Source organism: Rhinoderma darwinii, unplaced genomic scaffold (genome assembly GCF_050947455.1).
Source record: "Rhinoderma darwinii isolate aRhiDar2 unplaced genomic scaffold, aRhiDar2.hap1 Scaffold_4416, whole genome shotgun sequence".
In the NCBI taxonomy this organism is placed as follows: Eukaryota; Metazoa; Chordata; class Amphibia; order Anura; family Rhinodermatidae; genus Rhinoderma; species Rhinoderma darwinii.
The window spans coordinates 91,181-108,403 of NW_027463880.1; the positions used below are offsets into that span (position 1 = coordinate 91,181).

Here is a 17,223-nt window from a genome sequence, read left to right on the forward strand (position 1 = left end):
CCCTTGTCTCCCTCTTGTGGCCTCCTGGAGGCAACTAGCTGTGCAAAAAAAAGACAGCCTGGCGGCCGGCTGTTGCAGTGTTGCCCTCTCAGGCAACACTGAGTGACTGACTGAGCCTCACCGTCTTATATAAAGTTCAGACGGAACTTTGCACGTGTCATAGTGGAGCCCTCAGGATTCCAGAGCCAGCTTTCTGACATCATAATGGGGCCTCAGAGATAAAAGCCTGGGCCCAGGCAGTGTTGGTCAGTGCTGCTCAGCAGGCAGCACTGGACTGGACTGGATTACAGCTGATACAAGGTGTGAAGGAACAAGGGGTGGCTGTGGGCATGCGCTTGCTGCCGCTGCCAGTGTTTATCTGCATGGCAGCAGGGCATTTGGGCGTTGCCAGGAAGGCGTTTTTATGTAGATTCCTCCTCTTTCAGCACTGCATTGTGGTGCAAGCAAAAGAAGCAAATCCTGTCTGGCTTCCTCTCCGGCCTTTATTCACCTCCCGTGTAGCTGTGAGTGTGTGAGCCTGCAGGGCCCCATGGAATTGCCTAGAAGTAGGCTGAATCGCTGCAAGGGCTGAACAGCAGTATCGGGCAGGCTCGGGCAACGCGCGGCCCGTTCGGGTTATCGCTTCTCGGCCTTTTGGCTAAGATCAAGTGTAGTATCTGTTCTTATCAGTTTAATATCTGATACGTCCCCTATCTGGGGACCATATATTAAATGGATTTTTAGAACAGGGAGATGGAAATAGAGCTTGCTCTGTCCACTCCACGCATTGACCTGGTATTGCAGTATTTCCAGGACCGGTGCACCCTTTCCTTATGTGTTGACTAAAAGCAGATTCCAAAAGTGTTTTTTGTCTTTGCTATTGTTTCTGTCTTTCTGAAGGGATCTCCCCTTTTAATCCCATTATTTCAACACCTGTTGGACAATGCATGAGTGATAATGAGCTCATTGATTAAATGCAATTAATGAATAGATTGCCACCTCTTGTTGTGTGTCGTCTGTGTTTCTGTGTTTCCGGCATTTCACATTGGAACACCTCATTCACCTTCCTTGTCTTCTCTCCGCCCTCCCTTTTAGGTAAGTTAAAGAGCTGTACCTGAGCCAGCCACTGATTGATTGATTGATTGATTGATTGATTGATTGATTGATTGATTGATTGATTGATGCAGCACAACAGTCAAATAGTGGAGTGGAGTAGGGGAACAGCAAACAGCCAATAAAGCAGCCCGCCCGCTCGCCTGCCCGCCACAATGGACCTACCTGTGTACACTAGATGGATGTGATGGAATGTACTGTCGTCCCTACATTTCAAGAAGAAGTAAGAATTGCAGTTGCAACAAAGCCTTGCTTGCCTACAAAGAGAGCAGCAATTTGTATTTGTTACTATGTTACCTAGAAGAATAACAAACTGTGCAAGGATGGAGGTTGTAGGAGCAAGGAGAAGTTGTCTGTAAAGTTGGTGGATGCCTATTTTCCATTTTGCAGTCCCTTGTCTCCCTCTTGTGGCCTCCTGGAGGCAACTAGCTGTGCAAAAAAAAGACAGCCTGGCGGCCGGCTGTTGCAGTGTTGCCCTCTCAGGCAACACTGAGTGACTGACTGAGCCTCACCGTCTTATATAAAGTTCAGACGGAACTTTGCACGTGTCATAGTGGAGCCCTCAGGATTCCAGAGCCAGCTTTCTGACATCATAATGGGGCCTCAGAGATAAAAGCCTGGGCCCAGGCAGTGTTGGTCAGTGCTGCTCAGCAGGCAGCACTGGACTGGACTGGATTACAGCTGATACAAGGTGTGAAGGAACAAGGGGTGGCTGTGGGCATGCACTTGCTGCCGCTGCCAGTGTTTATCTGCATGGCAGCAGGGCATTTGGGCATTGCCAGGAAGGCGTTTTTATGTAGATTCCTCCTCTTTCAGCACTGCATTGTGGTGCAAGCAAAAGAAGCAAATCCTGTCTGGCTTCCTCTCCGGCCTTTATTCACCTCCCGTGTAGCTGTGAGTGTGTGAGCCTGCAGGGCCCCATGGAATTGCCTAGAAGTAGGCTGAATCGCTGCAAGGGCTGAACAGCAGTATCGGGCAGGCTCGGGCAACGCGCGGCCCGTTCGGGTTATCGCTTCTCGGCCTTTTGGCTAAGATCAAGTGTAGTATCTGTTCTTATCAGTTTAATATCTGATACGTCCCCTATCTGGGGACCATATATTAAATGGATTTTTAGAACAGGGAGATGGAAATAGAGCTTGCTCTGTCCACTCCACGCATTGACCTGGTATTGCAGTATTTCCAGGACCGGTGCACCCTTTCCTTATGTGTTGACTAAAAGCAGATTCCAAAAGTGTTTTTTGTCTTTGCTATTGTTTCTGTCTTTCTGAAGGGATCTCCCCTTTTAATCCCATTATTTCAACACCTGTTGGACAATGCATGAGTGATAATGAGCTCATTGATTAAATGCAATTAATGAATAGATTGCCACCTCTTGTTGTGTGTCGTCTGTGTTTCTGTGTTTCCGGCATTTCACATTGGAACACCTCATTCACCTTCCTTGTCTTCTCTCCGCCCTCCCTTTTAGGTAAGTTAAAGAGCTGCACCTGAGCCAGCCACTGATTGATTGATTGATTGATTGATTGATTGATTGATTGATTGATTGATTGATTGATTGATTGATTGATGCAGCACAACAGTCAAATAGTGGAGTGGAGTAGGGGAACAGCAAACAGCCAATAAAGCAGCCCGCCCGCTCGCCTGCCCGCCACAATGGACCTACCTGTGTACACTAGATGGATGTGATGGAATGTACTGTCGTCCCTACATTTCAAGAAGAAGTAAGAATTGCAGTTGCAACAAAGCCTTGCTTGCCTACAAAGAGAGCAGCAATTTGGATTTGTTACTATGTTACCTAGAAGAATAACAAACTGTGCATGCAAGGATGGAGGTTGTAGGAGCAAGGAGAAGTTGTCTGTAAAGTTGGTGGATGCCTATTTTCCATTTTGCAGTCCCTTGTCTCCCTCTTGTGGCCTCCTGGAGGCAACTAGCTGTGCAAAAAAAAGACAGCCTGGCGGCCGGCTGTTGCAGTGTTGCCCTCTCAGGCAACACTGAGTGACTGACTGAGCCTCACCGTCTTATATAAAGTTCAGACGGAACTTTGCACGTGTCATAGTGGAGCCCTCAGGATTCCAGAGCCAGCTTTCTGACATCATAATGGGGCCTCAGAGATAAAAGCCTGGGCCCAGGCAGTGTTGGTCAGTGCTGCTCAGCAGGCAGCACTGGACTGGACTGGATTACAGCTGATACAAGGTGTGAAGGAACAAGGGGTGGCTGTGGGCATGCACTTGCTGCCGCTGCCAGTGTTTATCTGCATGGCAGCAGGGCATTTGGGCGTTGCCAGGAAGGCGTTTTTATGTAGATTCCTCCTCTTTCAGCACTGCATTGTGGTGCAAGCAAAAGAAGCAAATCCTGTCTGGCTTCCTCTCCAGCCTTTATTCACCTCCCGTGTAGCTGTGAGTGTGTGAGCCTGCAGGGCCCCATGGAATTGCCTAGAAGTAGGCTGAATCGCTGCAAGGGCTGAACAGCAGTATCGGGCAGGCTCGGGCAACGCGCGGCCCGTTCGGGTTATCGCTTCTCGGCCTTTTGGCTAAGATCAAGTGTAGTATCTGTTCTTATCAGTTTAATATCTGATACGTCCCCTATCTGGGGACCATATATTAAATGGATTTTTAGAACAGGGAGATGGAAATAGAGCTTGCTCTGTCCACTCCACGCATTGACCTGGTATTGCAGTATTTCCAGGACCGGTGCACCCTTTCCTTATGTGTTGACTAAAAGCAGATTCCAAAAGTGTTTTTTGTCTTTGCTATTGTTTCTGTCTTTCTGAAGGGATCTCCCCTTTTAATCCCATTATTTCAACACCTGTTGGACAATGCATGAGTGATAATGAGCTCATTGATTAAATGCAATTAATGAATAGATTGCCACCTCTTGTTGTGTGTCGTCTGTGTTTCTGTGTTTCCGGCATTTCACATTGGAACACCTCATTCACCTTCCTTGTCTTCTCTCCGCCCTCCCTTTTAGGTAAGTTAAAGAGCTGCACCTGAGCCAGCCACTGATTGATTGATTGATTGATTGATTGATTGATGCAGCACAACAGTCAAATAGTGGAGTGGAGTAGGGGAACAGCAAACAGCCAATAAAGCAGCCCGCCCGCTCGCCTGCCCGCCACAATGGACCTACCTGTGTACACTAGATGGATGTGATGGAATGTACTGTCGTCCCTACATTTCAAGAAGAAGTAAGAATTGCAGTTGCAACAAAGCCTTGCTTGCCTACAAAGAGAGCAGCAATTTGGATTTGTTACTATGTTACCTAGAAGAATAACAAACTGTGCAAGGATGGAGGTTGTAGGAGCAAGGAGAAGTTGTCTGTAAAGTTGGTGGATGCCTATTTTCCATTTTGCAGTCCCTTGTCTCCCTCTTGTGGCCTCCTGGAGGCAACTAGCTGTGCAAAAAAAAGACAGCCTGGCGGCCGGCTGTTGCAGTGTTGCCCTCTCAGGCAACACTGAGTGACTGACTGAGCCTCACCGTCTTATATAAAGTTCAGACGGAACTTTGCACGTGTCATAGTGGAGCCCTCAGGATTCCAGAGCCAGCTTTCTGACATCATAATGGGGCCTCAGAGATAAAAGCCTGGGCCCAGGCAGTGTTGGTCAGTGCTGCTCAGCAGGCAGCACTGGACTGGACTGGATTACAGCTGATACAAGGTGTGAAGGAACAAGGGGTGGCTGTGGGCATGCACTTGCTGCCGCTGCCAGTGTTTATCTGCATGGCAGCAGGGCATTTGGGCGTTGCCAGGAAGGCGTTTTTATGTAGATTCCTCCTCTTTCAGCACTGCGTTGTGGTGCAAGCAAAAGAAGCAAATCCTGTCTGGCTTCCTCTCCGGCCTTTATTCACCTCCCGTGTAGCTGTGAGTGTGTGAGCCTGCAGGGCCCCATGGAATTGCCTAGAAGTAGGCTGAATCGCTGCAAGGGCTGAACAGCAGTATCGGGCAGGCTCGGGCAACGCGCGGCCCGTTCGGGTTATCGCTTCTCGGCCTTTTGGCTAAGATCAAGTGTAGTATCTGTTCTTATCAGTTTAATATCTGATACGTCCCCTATCTGGGGACCATATATTAAATGGATTTTTAGAACAGGGAGATGGAAATAGAGCTTGCTCTGTCCACTCCACGCATTGACCTGGTATTGCAGTATTTCCAGGACCGGTGCACCCTTTCCTTATGTGTTGACTAAAAGCAGATTCCAAAAGTGTTTTTTGTCTTTGCTATTGTTTCTGTCTTTCTGAAGGGATCTCCCCTTTTAATCCCATTATTTCAACACCTGTTGGACAATGCATGAGTGATAATGAGCTCATTGATTAAATGCAATTAATGAATAGATTGCCACCTCTTGTTGTGTGTCGTCTGTGTTTCTGTGTTTCCGGCATTTCACATTGGAACACCTCATTCACCTTCCTTGTCTTCTCTCCGCCCTCCCTTTTAGGTAAGTTAAAGAGCTGCACCTGAGCCAGCCACTGATTGATTGATTGATTGATTGATTGATTGATTGATTGATGCAGCACAACAGTCAAATAGTGGAGTGGAGTAGGGGAACAGCAAACAGCCAATAAAGCAGCCCGCCCGCTCGCCTGCCCGCCACAATGGACCTACCTGTGTACACTAGATGGATGTGATGGAATGTACTGTCGTCCCTACATTTCAAGAAGAAGTAAGAATTGCAGTTGCAACAAAGCCTTGCTTGCCTACAAAGAGAGCAGCAATTTGGATTTGTTACTATGTTACCTAGAAGAATAACAAACTGTGCAAGGATGGAGGTTGTAGGAGCAAGGAGAAGTTGTCTGTAAAGTTGGTGGATGCCTATTTTCCATTTTGCAGTCCCTTGTCTCCCTCTTGTGGCCTCCTGGAGGCAACTAGCTGTGCAAAAAAAAGACAGCCTGGCGGCCGGCTGTTGCAGTGTTGCCCTCTCAGGCAACACTGAGTGACTGACTGAGCCTCACCGTCTTATATAAAGTTCAGACGGAACTTTGCACGTGTCATAGTGGAGCCCTCAGGATTCCAGAGCCAGCTTTCTGACATCATAATGGGGCCTCAGAGATAAAAGCCTGGGCCCAGGCAGTGTTGGTCAGTGCTGCTCAGCAGGCAGCACTGGACTGGACTGGATTACAGCTGATACAAGGTGTGAAGGAACAAGGGGTGGCTGTGGGCATGCACTTGCTGCCGCTGCCAGTGTTTATCTGCATGGCAGCAGGGCATTTGGGCGTTGCCAGGAAGGCGTTTTTATGTAGATTCCTCCTCTTTCAGCACTGCATTGTGGTGCAAGCAAAAGAAGCAAATCCTGTCTGGCTTCCTCTCCGGCCTTTATTCACCTCCCGTGTAGCTGTGAGTGTGTGAGCCTGCAGGGCCCCATGGAATTGCCTAGAAGTAGGCTGAATCGCTGCAAGGGCTGAACAGCAGTATCGGGCAGGCTCGGGCAACGCGCGGCCCGTTCGGGTTATCGCTTCTCGGCCTTTTGGCTAAGATCAAGTGTAGTATCTGTTCTTATCAGTTTAATATCTGATACGTCCCCTATCTGGGGACCATATATTAAATGGATTTTTAGAACAGGGAGATGGAAATAGAGCTTGCTCTGTCCACTCCACGCATTGACCTGGTATTGCAGTATTTCCAGGACCGGTGCACCCTTTCCTTATGTGTTGACTAAAAGCAGATTCCAAAAGTGTTTTTTGTCTTTGCTATTGTTTCTGTCTTTCTGAAGGGATCTCCCCTTTTAATCCCATTATTTCAACACCTGTTGGACAATGCATGAGTGATAATGAGCTCATTGATTAAATGCAATTAATGAATAGATTGCCACCTCTTGTTGTGTGTCGTCTGTGTTTCTGTGTTTCCGGCATTTCACATTGGAATACCTCATTCACCTTCCTTGTCTTCTCTCCGCCCTCCCTTTTAGGTAAGTTAAAGAGCTGCACCTGAGCCAGCCACTGATTGATTGATTGATTGATTGATTGATTGATTGATTGATTGATTGATTGATTGATGCAGCACAACAGTCAAATAGTGGAGTGGAGTAGGGGAACAGCAAACAGCCAATAAAGCAGCCCGCCCGCTCGCCTGCCCGCCACAATGGACCTACCTGTGTACACTAGATGGATGTGATGGAATGTACTGTCGTCCCTACATTTCAAGAAGAAGTAAGAATTGCAGTTGCAACAAAGCCTTGCTTGCCTACAAAGAGAGCAGCAATTTGGATTTGTTACTATGTTACCTAGAAGAATAACAAACTGTGCAAGGATGGAGGTTGTAGGAGCAAGGAGAAGTTGTCTGTAAAGTTGGTGGATGCCTATTTTCCATTTTGCAGTCCCTTGTCTCCCTCTTGTGGCCTCCTGGAGGCAACTAGCTGTGCAAAAAAAAGACAGCCTGGCGGCCGGCTGTTGCAGTGTTGCCCTCTCAGGCAACACTGAGTGACTGACTGAGCCTCACCGTCTTATATAAAGTTCAGACGGAACTTTGCACGTGTCATAGTGGAGCCCTCAGGATTCCAGAGCCAGCTTTCTGACATCATAATGGGGCCTCAGAGATAAAAGCCTGGGCCCAGGCAGTGTTGGTCAGTGCTGCTCAGCAGGCAGCACTGGACTGGACTGGATTACAGCTGATACAAGGTGTGAAGGAACAAGGGGTGGCTGTGGGCATGCACTTGCTGCCGCTGCCAGTGTTTATCTGCATGGCAGCAGGGCATTTGGGCGTTGCCAGGAAGGCGTTTTTATGTAGATTCCTCCTCTTTCAGCACTGCATTGTGGTGCAAGCAAAAGAAGCAAATCCTGTCTGGCTTCCTCTCCGGCCTTTATTCACCTCCCGTGTAGCTGTGAGTGTGTGAGCCTGCAGGGCCCCATGGAATTGCCTAGAAGTAGGCTGAATCGCTGCAAGGGCTGAACAGCAGTATCGGGCAGGCTCGGGCAACGCGCGGCCCGTTCGGGTTATCGCTTCTCGGCCTTTTGGCTAAGATCAAGTGTAGTATCTGTTCTTATCAGTTTAATATCTGATACGTCCCCTATCTGGGGACCATATATTAAATGGATTTTTAGAACAGGGAGATGGAAATAGAGCTTGCTCTGTCCACTCCACGCATTGACCTGGTATTGCAGTATTTCCAGGACCGGTGCACCCTTTCCTTATGTGTTGACTAAAAGCAGATTCCAAAAGTGTTTTTTGTCTTTGCTATTGTTTCTGTCTTTCTGAAGGGATCTCCCCTTTTAATCCCATTATTTCAACACCTGTTGGACAATGCATGAGTGATAATGAGCTCATTGATTAAATGCAATTAATGAATAGATTGCCACCTCTTGTTGTGTGTCGTCTGTGTTTCTGTGTTTCCGGCATTTCACATTGGAACACCTCATTCACCTTCCTTGTCTTCTCTCCGCCCTCCCTTTTAGGTAAGTTAAAGAGCTGCACCTGAGCCAGCCACTGATTGATTGCTTGATTGATTGATTGATTGATTGATTGATTGATTGATTGATTGATGCAGCACAACAGTCAAATAGTGGAGTGGAGTAGGGGAACAGCAAACAGCCAATAAAGCAGCCCGCCCGCTCGCCTGCCCGCCACAATGGACCTACCTGTGTACACTAGATGGATGTGATGGAATGTACTGTCGTCCCTACATTTCAAGAAGAAGTAAGAATTGCAGTTGCAACAAAGCCTTGCTTGCCTACAAAGAGAGCAGCAATTTGGATTTGTTACTATGTTACCTAGAAGAATAACAAACTGTGCAAGGATGGAGGTTGTAGGAGCAAGGAGAAGTTGTCTGTAAAGTTGGTGGATGCCTATTTTCCATTTTGCAGTCCCTTGTCTCCCTCTTGTGGCCTCCTGGAGGCAACTAGCTGTGCAAAAAAAAGACAGCCTGGCGGCCGGCTGTTGCAGTGTTGCCCTCTCAGGCAACACTGAGTGACTGACTGAGCCTCACCGTCTTATATAAAGTTCAGACGGAACTTTGCACGTGTCATAGTGGAGCCCTCAGGATTCCAGAGCCAGCTTTCTGACATCATAATGGGGCCTCAGAGATAAAAGCCTGGGCCCAGGCAGTGTTGGTCAGTGCTGCTCAGCAGGCAGCACTGGACTGGACTGGATTACAGCTGATACAAGGTGTGAAGGAACAAGGGGTGGCTGTGGGCATGCACTTGCTGCCACTGCCAGTGTTTATCTGCATGGCAGCAGGGCATTTGGGCGTTGCCAGGAAGGCGTTTTTATGTAGATTCCTCCTCTTTCAGCACTGCATTGTGGTGCAAGCAAAAGAAGCAAATCCTGTCTGGCTTCCTCTCCGGCCTTTATTCACCTCCCGTGTAGCTGTGAGTGTGTGAGCCTGCAGGGCCCCATGGAATTGCCTAGAAGTAGGCTGAATCGCTGCAAGGGCTGAACAGCAGTATCGGGCAGGCTCGGGCAACGCGCGGCCCGTTCGGGTTATCGCTTCTCGGCCTTTTGGCTAAGATCAAGTGTAGTATCTGTTCTTATCAGTTTAATATCTGATACGTCCCCTATCTGGGGACCATATATTAAATGGATTTTTAGAACAGGGAGATGGAAATAGAGCTTGCTCTGTCCACTCCACGCATTGACCTGGTATTGCAGTATTTCCAGGACCGGTGCACCCTTTCCTTATGTGTTGACTAAAAGCAGATTCCAAAAGTGTTTTTTGTCTTTGCTATTGTTTCTGTCTTTCTGAAGGGATCTCCCCTTTTAATCCCATTATTTCAACACCTGTTGGACAATGCATGAGTGATAATGAGCTCATTGATTAAATGCAATTAATGAATAGATTGCCACCTCTTGTTGTGTGTCGTCTGTGTTTCTGTGTTTCCGGCATTTCACATTGGAACACCTCATTCACCTTCCTTGTCTTCTCTCCGCCCTCCCTTTTAGGTAAGTTAAAGAGCTGCACCTGAGCCAGCCACTGATTGATTGATTGATTGATTGATTGATTGATTGATTGATTGATTGATTGATTGATTGATGCAGCACAACAGTCAAATAGTGGAGTGGAGTAGGGGAACAGCAAACAGCCAATAAAGCAGCCCGCCCGCTCGCCTGCCCGCCACAATGGACCTACCTGTGTACACTAGATGGATGTGATGGAATGTACTGTCGTCCCTACATTTCAAGAAGAAGTAAGAATTGCAGTTGCAACAAAGCCTTGCTTGCCTACAAAGAGAGCAGCAATTTGGATTTGTTACTATGTTACCTAGAAGAATAACAAACTGTGCAAGGATGGAGGTTGTAGGAGCAAGGAGAAGTTGTCTGTAAAGTTGGTGGATGCCTATTTTCCATTTTGCAGTCCCTTGTCTCCCTCTTGTGGCCTCCTGGAGGCAACTAGCTGTGCAAAAAAAAGACAGCCTGGCGGCCGGCTGTTGCAGTGTTGCCCTCTCAGGCAACACTGAGTGACTGACTGAGCCTCACCGTCTTATATAAAGTTCAGACGGAACTTTGCACGTGTCATAGTGGAGCCCTCAGGATTCCAGAGCCAGCTTTCTGACATCATAATGGGGCCTCAGAGATAAAAGCCTGGGCCCAGGCAGTGTTGGTCAGTGCTGCTCAGCAGGCAGCACTGGACTGGACTGGATTACAGCTGATACAAGGTGTGAAGGAACAAGGGGTGGCTGTGGGCATGCACTTGCTGCCGCTGCCAGTGTTTATCTGCATGGCAGCAGGGCATTTGGGCGTTGCCAGGAAGGCGTTTTTATGTAGATTCCTCCTCTTTCAGCACTGCATTGTGGTGCAAGCAAAAGAAGCAAATCCTGTCTGGCTTCCTCTCCGGCCTTTATTCACCTCCCGTGTAGCTGTGAGTGTGTGAGCCTGCAGGGCCCCATGGAATTGCCTAGAAGTAGGCTGAATCGCTGCAAGGGCTGAACAGCAGTATCGGGCAGGCTCGGGCAACGCGCGGCCCGTTCGGGTTATCGCTTCTCGGCCTTTTGGCTAAGATCAAGTGTAGTATCTGTTCTTATCAGTTTAATATCGGATACGTCCCCTATCTGGGGACCATATATTAAATGGATTTTTAGAACAGGGAGATGGAAATAGAGCTTGCTCTGTCCACTCCACGCATTGACCTGGTATTGCAGTATTTCCAGGACCGGTGCACCCTTTCCTTATGTGTTGACTAAAAGCAGATTCCAAAAGTGTTTTTTGTCTTTGCTATTGTTTCTGTCTTTCTGAAGGGATCTCCCCTTTTAATCCCATTATTTCAACACCTGTTGGACAATGCATGAGTGATAATGAGCTCATTGATTAAATGCAATTAATGAATAGATTGCCACCTCTTGTTGTGTGTCGTCTGTGTTTCTGTGTTTCCGGCATTTCACATTGGAACACCTCATTCACCTTCCTTGTCTTCTCTCCGCCCTCCCTTTTAGGTAAGTTAAAGAGCTGCACCTGAGCCAGCCACTGATTGATTGATTGATTGATTGATTGATTGATTGATTGATTGATTGATTGATGCAGCACAACAGTCAAATAGTGGAGTGGAGTAGGGGAACAGCAAACAGCCAATAAAGCAGCCCGCCCGCTCGCCTGCCCGCCACAATGGACCTACCTGTGTACACTAGATGGATGTGATGGAATGTACTGTCGTCCCTACATTTCAAGAAGAAGTAAGAATTGCAGTTGCAACAAAGCCTTGCTTGCCTACAAAGAGAGCAGCAATTTGGATTTGTTACTATGTTACCTAGAAGAATAACAAACTGTGCAAGGATGGAGGTTGTAGGAGCAAGGAGAAGTTGTCTGTAAAGTTGGTGGATGCCTATTTTCCATTTTGCAGTCCCTTGTCTCCCTCTTGTGGCCTCCTGGAGGCAACTAGCTGTGCAAAAAAAAGACAGCCTGGCGGCCGGCTGTTGCAGTGTTGCCCTCTCAGGCAACACTGAGTGACTGACTGAGCCTCACCGTCTTATATAAAGTTCAGACGGAACTTTGCACGTGTCATAGTGGAGCCCTCAGGATTCCAGAGCCAGCTTTCTGACATCATAATGGGGCCTCAGAGATAAAAGCCTGGGCCCAGGCAGTGTTGGTCAGTGCTGCTCAGCAGGCAGCACTGGACTGGACTGGATTACAGCTGATACAAGGTGTGAAGGAACAAGGGGTGGCTGTGGGCATGCACTTGCTGCCGCTGCCAGTGTTTATCTGCATGGCAGCAGGGCATTTGGGCGTTGCCAGGAAGGCATTTTTATGTAGATTCCTCCTCTTTCAGCACTGCATTGTGGTGCAAGCAAAAGAAGCAAATCCTGTCTGGCTTCCTCTCCGGCCTTTATTCACCTCCCGTGTAGCTGTGAGTGTGTGAGCCTGCAGGGCCCCATGGAATTGCCTAGAAGTAGGCTGAATCGCTGCAAGGGCTGAACAGCAGTATCGGGCAGGCTCGGGCAACGCGCGGCCCGTTCGGGTTATCGCTTCTCGGCCTTTTGGCTAAGATCAAGTGTAGTATCTGTTCTTATCAGTTTAATATCTGATACGTCCCCTATCTGGGGACCATATATTAAATGGATTTTTAGAACAGGGAGATGGAAATAGAGCTTGCTCTGTCCACTCCACGCATTGACCTGGTATTGCAGTATTTCCAGGACCGGTGCACCCTTTCCTTATGTGTTGACTAAAAGCAGATTCCAAAAGTGTTTTTTGTCTTTGCTATTGTTTCTGTCTTTCTGAAGGGATCTCCCCTTTTAATCCCATTATTTCAACACCTGTTGGACAATGCATGAGTGATAATGAGCTCATTGATTAAATGCAATTAATGAATAGATTGCCACCTCTTGTTGTGTGTCGTCTGTGTTTCTGTGTTTCCGGCATTTCACATTGGAACACCTCATTCACCTTCCTTGTCTTCTCTCCGCCCTCCCTTTTAGGTAAGTTAAAGAGCTGCACCTGAGCCAGCCACTGATTGATTGATTGATTGATTGATTGATTGATTGATTGATTGATTGATTGATGCAGCACAACAGTCAAATAGTGGAGTGGAGTAGGGGAACAGCAAACAGCCAATAAAGCAGCCCGCCCGCTCGCCTGCCCGCCACAATGGACCTACCTGTGTACACTAGATGGATGTGATGGAATGTACTGTCGTCCCTACATTTCAAGAAGAAGTAAGAATTGCAGTTGCAACAAAGCCTTGCTTGCCTACAAAGAGAGCAGCAATTTGGATTTGTTACTATGTTACCTAGAAGAATAACAAACTGTGCAAGGATGGAGGTTGTAGGAGCAAGGAGAAGTTGTCTGTAAAGTTGGTGGATGCCTATTTTCCATTTTGCAGTCCCTTGTCTCCCTCTTGTGGCCTCCTGGAGGCAACTAGCTGTGCAAAAAAAAGACAGCCTGGCGGCCGGCTGTTGCAGTGTTGCCCTCTCAGGCAACACTGAGTGACTGACTGAGCCTCACCGTCTTATATAAAGTTCAGACGGAACTTTGCACGTGTCATAGTGGAGCCCTCAGGATTCCAGAGCCAGCTTTCTGACATCATAATGGGGCCTCAGAGATAAAAGCCTGGGCCCAGGCAGTGTTGGTCAGTGCTGCTCAGCAGGCAGCACTGGACTGGACTGGATTACAGCTGATACAAGGTGTGAAGGAACAAGGGGTGGCTGTGGGCATGCACTTGCTGCCGCTGCCAGTGTTTATCTGCATGGCAGCAGGGCATTTGGGCGTTGCCAGGAAGGCGTTTTTATGTAGATTCCTCCTCTTTCAGCACTGCATTGTGGTGCAAGCAAAAGAAGCAAATCCTGTCTGGCTTCCTCTCCGGCCTTTATTCACCTCCCGTGTAGCTGTGAGTGTGTGAGCCTGCAGGGCCCCATGGAATTGCCTAGAAGTAGGCTGAATCGCTGCAAGGGCTGAACAGCAGTATCGGGCAGGCTCGGGCAACGCGCGGCCCGTTCGGGTTATCGCTTCTCGGCCTTTTGGCTAAGATCAAGTGTAGTATCTGTTCTTATCAGTTTAATATCTGATACGTCCCCTATCTGGGGACCATATATTAAATGGATTTTTAGAACAGGGAGATGGAAATAGAGCTTGCTCTGTCCACTCCACGCATTGACCTGGTATTGCAGTATTTCCAGGACCGGTGCACCCTTTCCTTATGTGTTGACTAAAAGCAGATTCCAAAAGTGTTTTTTGTCTTTGCTATTGTTTCTGTCTTTCTGAAGGGATCTCCCCTTTTAATCCCATTATTTCAACACCTGTTGGACAATGCATGAGTGATAATGAGCTCATTGATTAAATGCAATTAATGAATAGATTGCCACCTCTTGTTGTGTGTCGTCTGTGTTTCTGTGTTTCCGGCATTTCACATTGGAACACCTCATTCACCTTCCTTGTCTTCTCTCCGCCCTCCCTTTTAGGTAAGTTAAAGAGCTGCACCTGAGCCAGCCACTGATTGATTGATTGATTGATTGATTGATTGATTGATTGATTGATTGATTGATTGATGCAGCACAACAGTCAAATAGTGGAGTAGAGTAGGGGAACAGCAAACAGCCAATAAAGCAGCCCGCCCGCTCGCCTGCCCGCCACAATGGACCTACCTGTGTACACTAGATGGATGTGATGGAATGTACTGTCGTCCCTACATTTCAAGAAGAAGTAAGAATTGCAGTTGCAACAAAGCCTTGCTTGCCTACAAAGAGAGCAGCAATTTGGATTTGTTACTATGTTACCTAGAAGAATAACAAACTGTGCAAGGATGGAGGTTGTAGGAGCAAGGAGAAGTTGTCTGTAAAGTTGGTGGATGCCTATTTTCCATTTTGCAGTCCCTTGTCTCCCTCTTGTGGCCTCCTGGAGGCAACTAGCTGTGCAAAAAAAAGACAGCCTGGCGGCCGGCTGTTGCAGTGTTGCCCTCTCAGGCAACACTGAGTGACTGACTGAGCCTCACTGTCTTATATAAAGTTCAGACGGAACTTTGCACGTGTCATAGTGGAGCCCTCAGGATTCCAGAGCCAGCTTTCTGACATCATAATGGGGCCTCAGAGATAAAAGCCTGGGCCCAGGCAGTGTTGGTCAGTGCTGCTCAGCAGGCAGCACTGGACTGGACTGGATTACAGCTGATACAAGGTGTGAAGGAACAAGGGGTGGCTGTGGGCATGCACTTGCTGCCGCTGCCAGTGTTTATCTGCATGGCAGCAGGGCATTTGGGCGTTGCCAGGAAGGCGTTTTTATGTAGATTCCTCCTCTTTCAGCACTGCATTGTGGTGCAAGCAAAAGAAGCAAATCCTGTCTGGCTTCCTCTCCGGCCTTTATTCACCTCCCGTGTAGCTGTGAGTGTGTGAGCCTGCAGGGCCCCATGGAATTGCCTAGAAGTAGGCTGAATCGCTGCAAGGGCTGAACAGCAGTATCGGGCAGGCTCGGGCAACGCGCGGCCCGTTCGGGTTATCGCTTCTCGGCCTTTTGGCTAAGATCAAGTGTAGTATCTGTTCTTATCAGTTTAATATCTGATACGTCCCCTATCTGGGGACCATATATTAAATGGATTTTTAGAACAGGGAGATGGAAATAGAGCTTGCTCTGTCCACTCCACGCATTGACCTGGTATTGCAGTATTTCCAGGACCGGTGCACCCTTTCCTTATATGTTGACTAAAAGCAGATTCCAAAAGTGTTTTTTGTCTTTGCTATTGTTTCTGTCTTTCTGAAGGGATCTCCCCTTTTAATCCCATTATTTCAACACCTGTTGGACAATGCATGAGTGATAATGAGCTCATTGATTAAATGCAATTAATGAATAGATTGCCACCTCTTGTTGTGTGTCGTCTGTGTTTCTGTGTTTCCGGCATTTCACATTGGAACACCTCATTCACCTTCCTTGTCTTCTCTCCGCCCTCCCTTTTAGGTAAGTTAAAGAGCTGCACCTGAGCCAGCCACTGATTGATTGATTGATTGATTGATTGATTGATTGATTGATTGATGCAGCACAACAGTCAAATAGTGGAGTGGAGTAGGGGAACAGCAAACAGCCAATAAAGCAGCCCGCCCGCTCGCCTGCCCGCCACAATGGACCTACCTGTGTACACTAGATGGATGTGATGGAATGTACTGTCGTCCCTACATTTCAAGAAGAAGTAAGAATTGCAGTTGCAACAAAGCCTTGCTTGCCTACAAAGAGAGCAGCAATTTGGATTTGTTACTATGTTACCTAGAAGAATAACAAACTGTGCAAGGATGGAGGTTGTAGGAGCAAGGAGAAGTTGTCTGTAAAGTTGGTGGATGCCTATTTTCCATTTTTTAGTCCCTTGTCTCCCTCTTGTGGCCTCCTGGAGGCAACTAGCTGTGCAAAAAAAAGACAGCCTGGCGGCCGGCTGTTGCAGTGTTGCCCTCTCAGGCAACACTGAGTGACTGACTGAGCCTCACCGTCTTATATAAAGTTCAGACGGAACTTTGCACGTGTCATAGTGGAGCCCTCAGGATTCCAGAGCCAGCTTTCTGACATCATAATGGGGCCTCAGAGATAAAAGCCTGGGCCCAGGCAGTGTTGGTCAGTGCTGCTCAGCAGGCAGCACTGGACTGGACTGGATTACAGCTGATACAAGGTGTGAAGGAACAAGGGGTGGCTGTGGGCATGCACTTGCTGCCGCTGCCAGTGTTTATCTGCATGGCAGCAGGGCATTTGGGCGTTGCCAGGAAGGCGTTTTTATGTAGATTCCTCCTCTTTCAGCACTGCATTGTGGTGCAAGCAAAAGAAGCAAATCCTGTCTGGCTTCCTCTCCGGCCTTTATTCACCTCCCGTGTAGCTGTGAGTGTGTGAGCCTGCAGGGCCCCATGGAATTGCCTAGAAGTAGGCTGAATCGCTGCAAGGGCTGAACAGCAGTATCGGGCAGGCTCGGGCAACGCGCGGCCCGTTCGGGTTATCGCTTCTCAGCCTTTTGGCTAAGATCAAGTGTAGTATCTGTTCTTATCAGTTTAATATCTGATACGTCCCCTATCTGGGGACCATATATTAAATGGATTTTTAGAACAGGGAGATGGAAATAGAGCTTGCTCTGTCCACTCCACGCATTGACCTGGTATTGCAGTATTTCCAGGACCGGTGCACCCTTTCCTTATGTGTTGACTAAAAGCAGATTCCAAAAGTGTTTTTTGTCTTTGCTATTGTTTCTGTCTTTCTGAAGGGATCTCCCCTTTTAATCCCATTATTTCAACACCTGTTGGACAATGCATGAGTGATAATGAGCTCATTGAT

The 17,223-nt window shown here is 47.9% G+C and overlaps 12 non-coding genes across 12 annotated transcripts; all 12 read left to right on the forward strand.

Annotated features, from left to right (window-relative positions):
* The first annotated feature begins 617 nt into the window (after positions 1-617).
* LOC142714192 (U2 spliceosomal RNA) lies at positions 618-808 on the forward strand. The gene has a single exon (XR_012870385.1). It is a non-coding gene; the product is annotated as a U2 spliceosomal RNA (small nuclear RNA).
* A 1,292-nt stretch (positions 809-2,100) lies between these two features.
* Positions 2,101-2,291, forward strand: LOC142714193 (U2 spliceosomal RNA). The gene has a single exon (XR_012870386.1). It is a non-coding gene; the product is annotated as a U2 spliceosomal RNA (small nuclear RNA).
* A 1,308-nt stretch (positions 2,292-3,599) lies between these two features.
* LOC142714195 (U2 spliceosomal RNA) lies at positions 3,600-3,790 on the forward strand. The gene has a single exon (XR_012870388.1). It is a non-coding gene; the product is annotated as a U2 spliceosomal RNA (small nuclear RNA).
* A 1,268-nt stretch (positions 3,791-5,058) lies between these two features.
* Positions 5,059-5,249, forward strand: LOC142714197 (U2 spliceosomal RNA). The gene has a single exon (XR_012870389.1). It is a non-coding gene; the product is annotated as a U2 spliceosomal RNA (small nuclear RNA).
* Positions 5,250-6,525: 1,276 nt separating this feature from the next.
* On the forward strand, positions 6,526-6,716 carry LOC142714198 (U2 spliceosomal RNA). The gene has a single exon (XR_012870390.1). It is a non-coding gene; the product is annotated as a U2 spliceosomal RNA (small nuclear RNA).
* Positions 6,717-8,008: 1,292 nt separating this feature from the next.
* Positions 8,009-8,199, forward strand: LOC142714199 (U2 spliceosomal RNA). Its single transcript, XR_012870391.1, has one exon. It is a non-coding gene; the product is annotated as a U2 spliceosomal RNA (small nuclear RNA).
* A 1,292-nt stretch (positions 8,200-9,491) lies between these two features.
* LOC142714200 (U2 spliceosomal RNA) lies at positions 9,492-9,682 on the forward strand. The gene has a single exon (XR_012870392.1). It is a non-coding gene; the product is annotated as a U2 spliceosomal RNA (small nuclear RNA).
* Positions 9,683-10,978: 1,296 nt separating this feature from the next.
* Positions 10,979-11,169, forward strand: LOC142714225 (U2 spliceosomal RNA). The gene has a single exon (XR_012870415.1). It is a non-coding gene; the product is annotated as a U2 spliceosomal RNA (small nuclear RNA).
* A 1,288-nt stretch (positions 11,170-12,457) lies between these two features.
* Positions 12,458-12,648, forward strand: LOC142714201 (U2 spliceosomal RNA). The gene has a single exon (XR_012870393.1). It is a non-coding gene; the product is annotated as a U2 spliceosomal RNA (small nuclear RNA).
* Positions 12,649-13,936: 1,288 nt separating this feature from the next.
* Positions 13,937-14,127, forward strand: LOC142714202 (U2 spliceosomal RNA). The gene has a single exon (XR_012870394.1). It is a non-coding gene; the product is annotated as a U2 spliceosomal RNA (small nuclear RNA).
* Positions 14,128-15,419: 1,292 nt separating this feature from the next.
* Positions 15,420-15,610, forward strand: LOC142714203 (U2 spliceosomal RNA). The gene has a single exon (XR_012870395.1). It is a non-coding gene; the product is annotated as a U2 spliceosomal RNA (small nuclear RNA).
* A 1,280-nt stretch (positions 15,611-16,890) lies between these two features.
* Positions 16,891-17,081, forward strand: LOC142714221 (U2 spliceosomal RNA). The gene has a single exon (XR_012870411.1). It is a non-coding gene; the product is annotated as a U2 spliceosomal RNA (small nuclear RNA).
* The last annotated feature ends 142 nt before the right edge of the window (positions 17,082-17,223 follow it).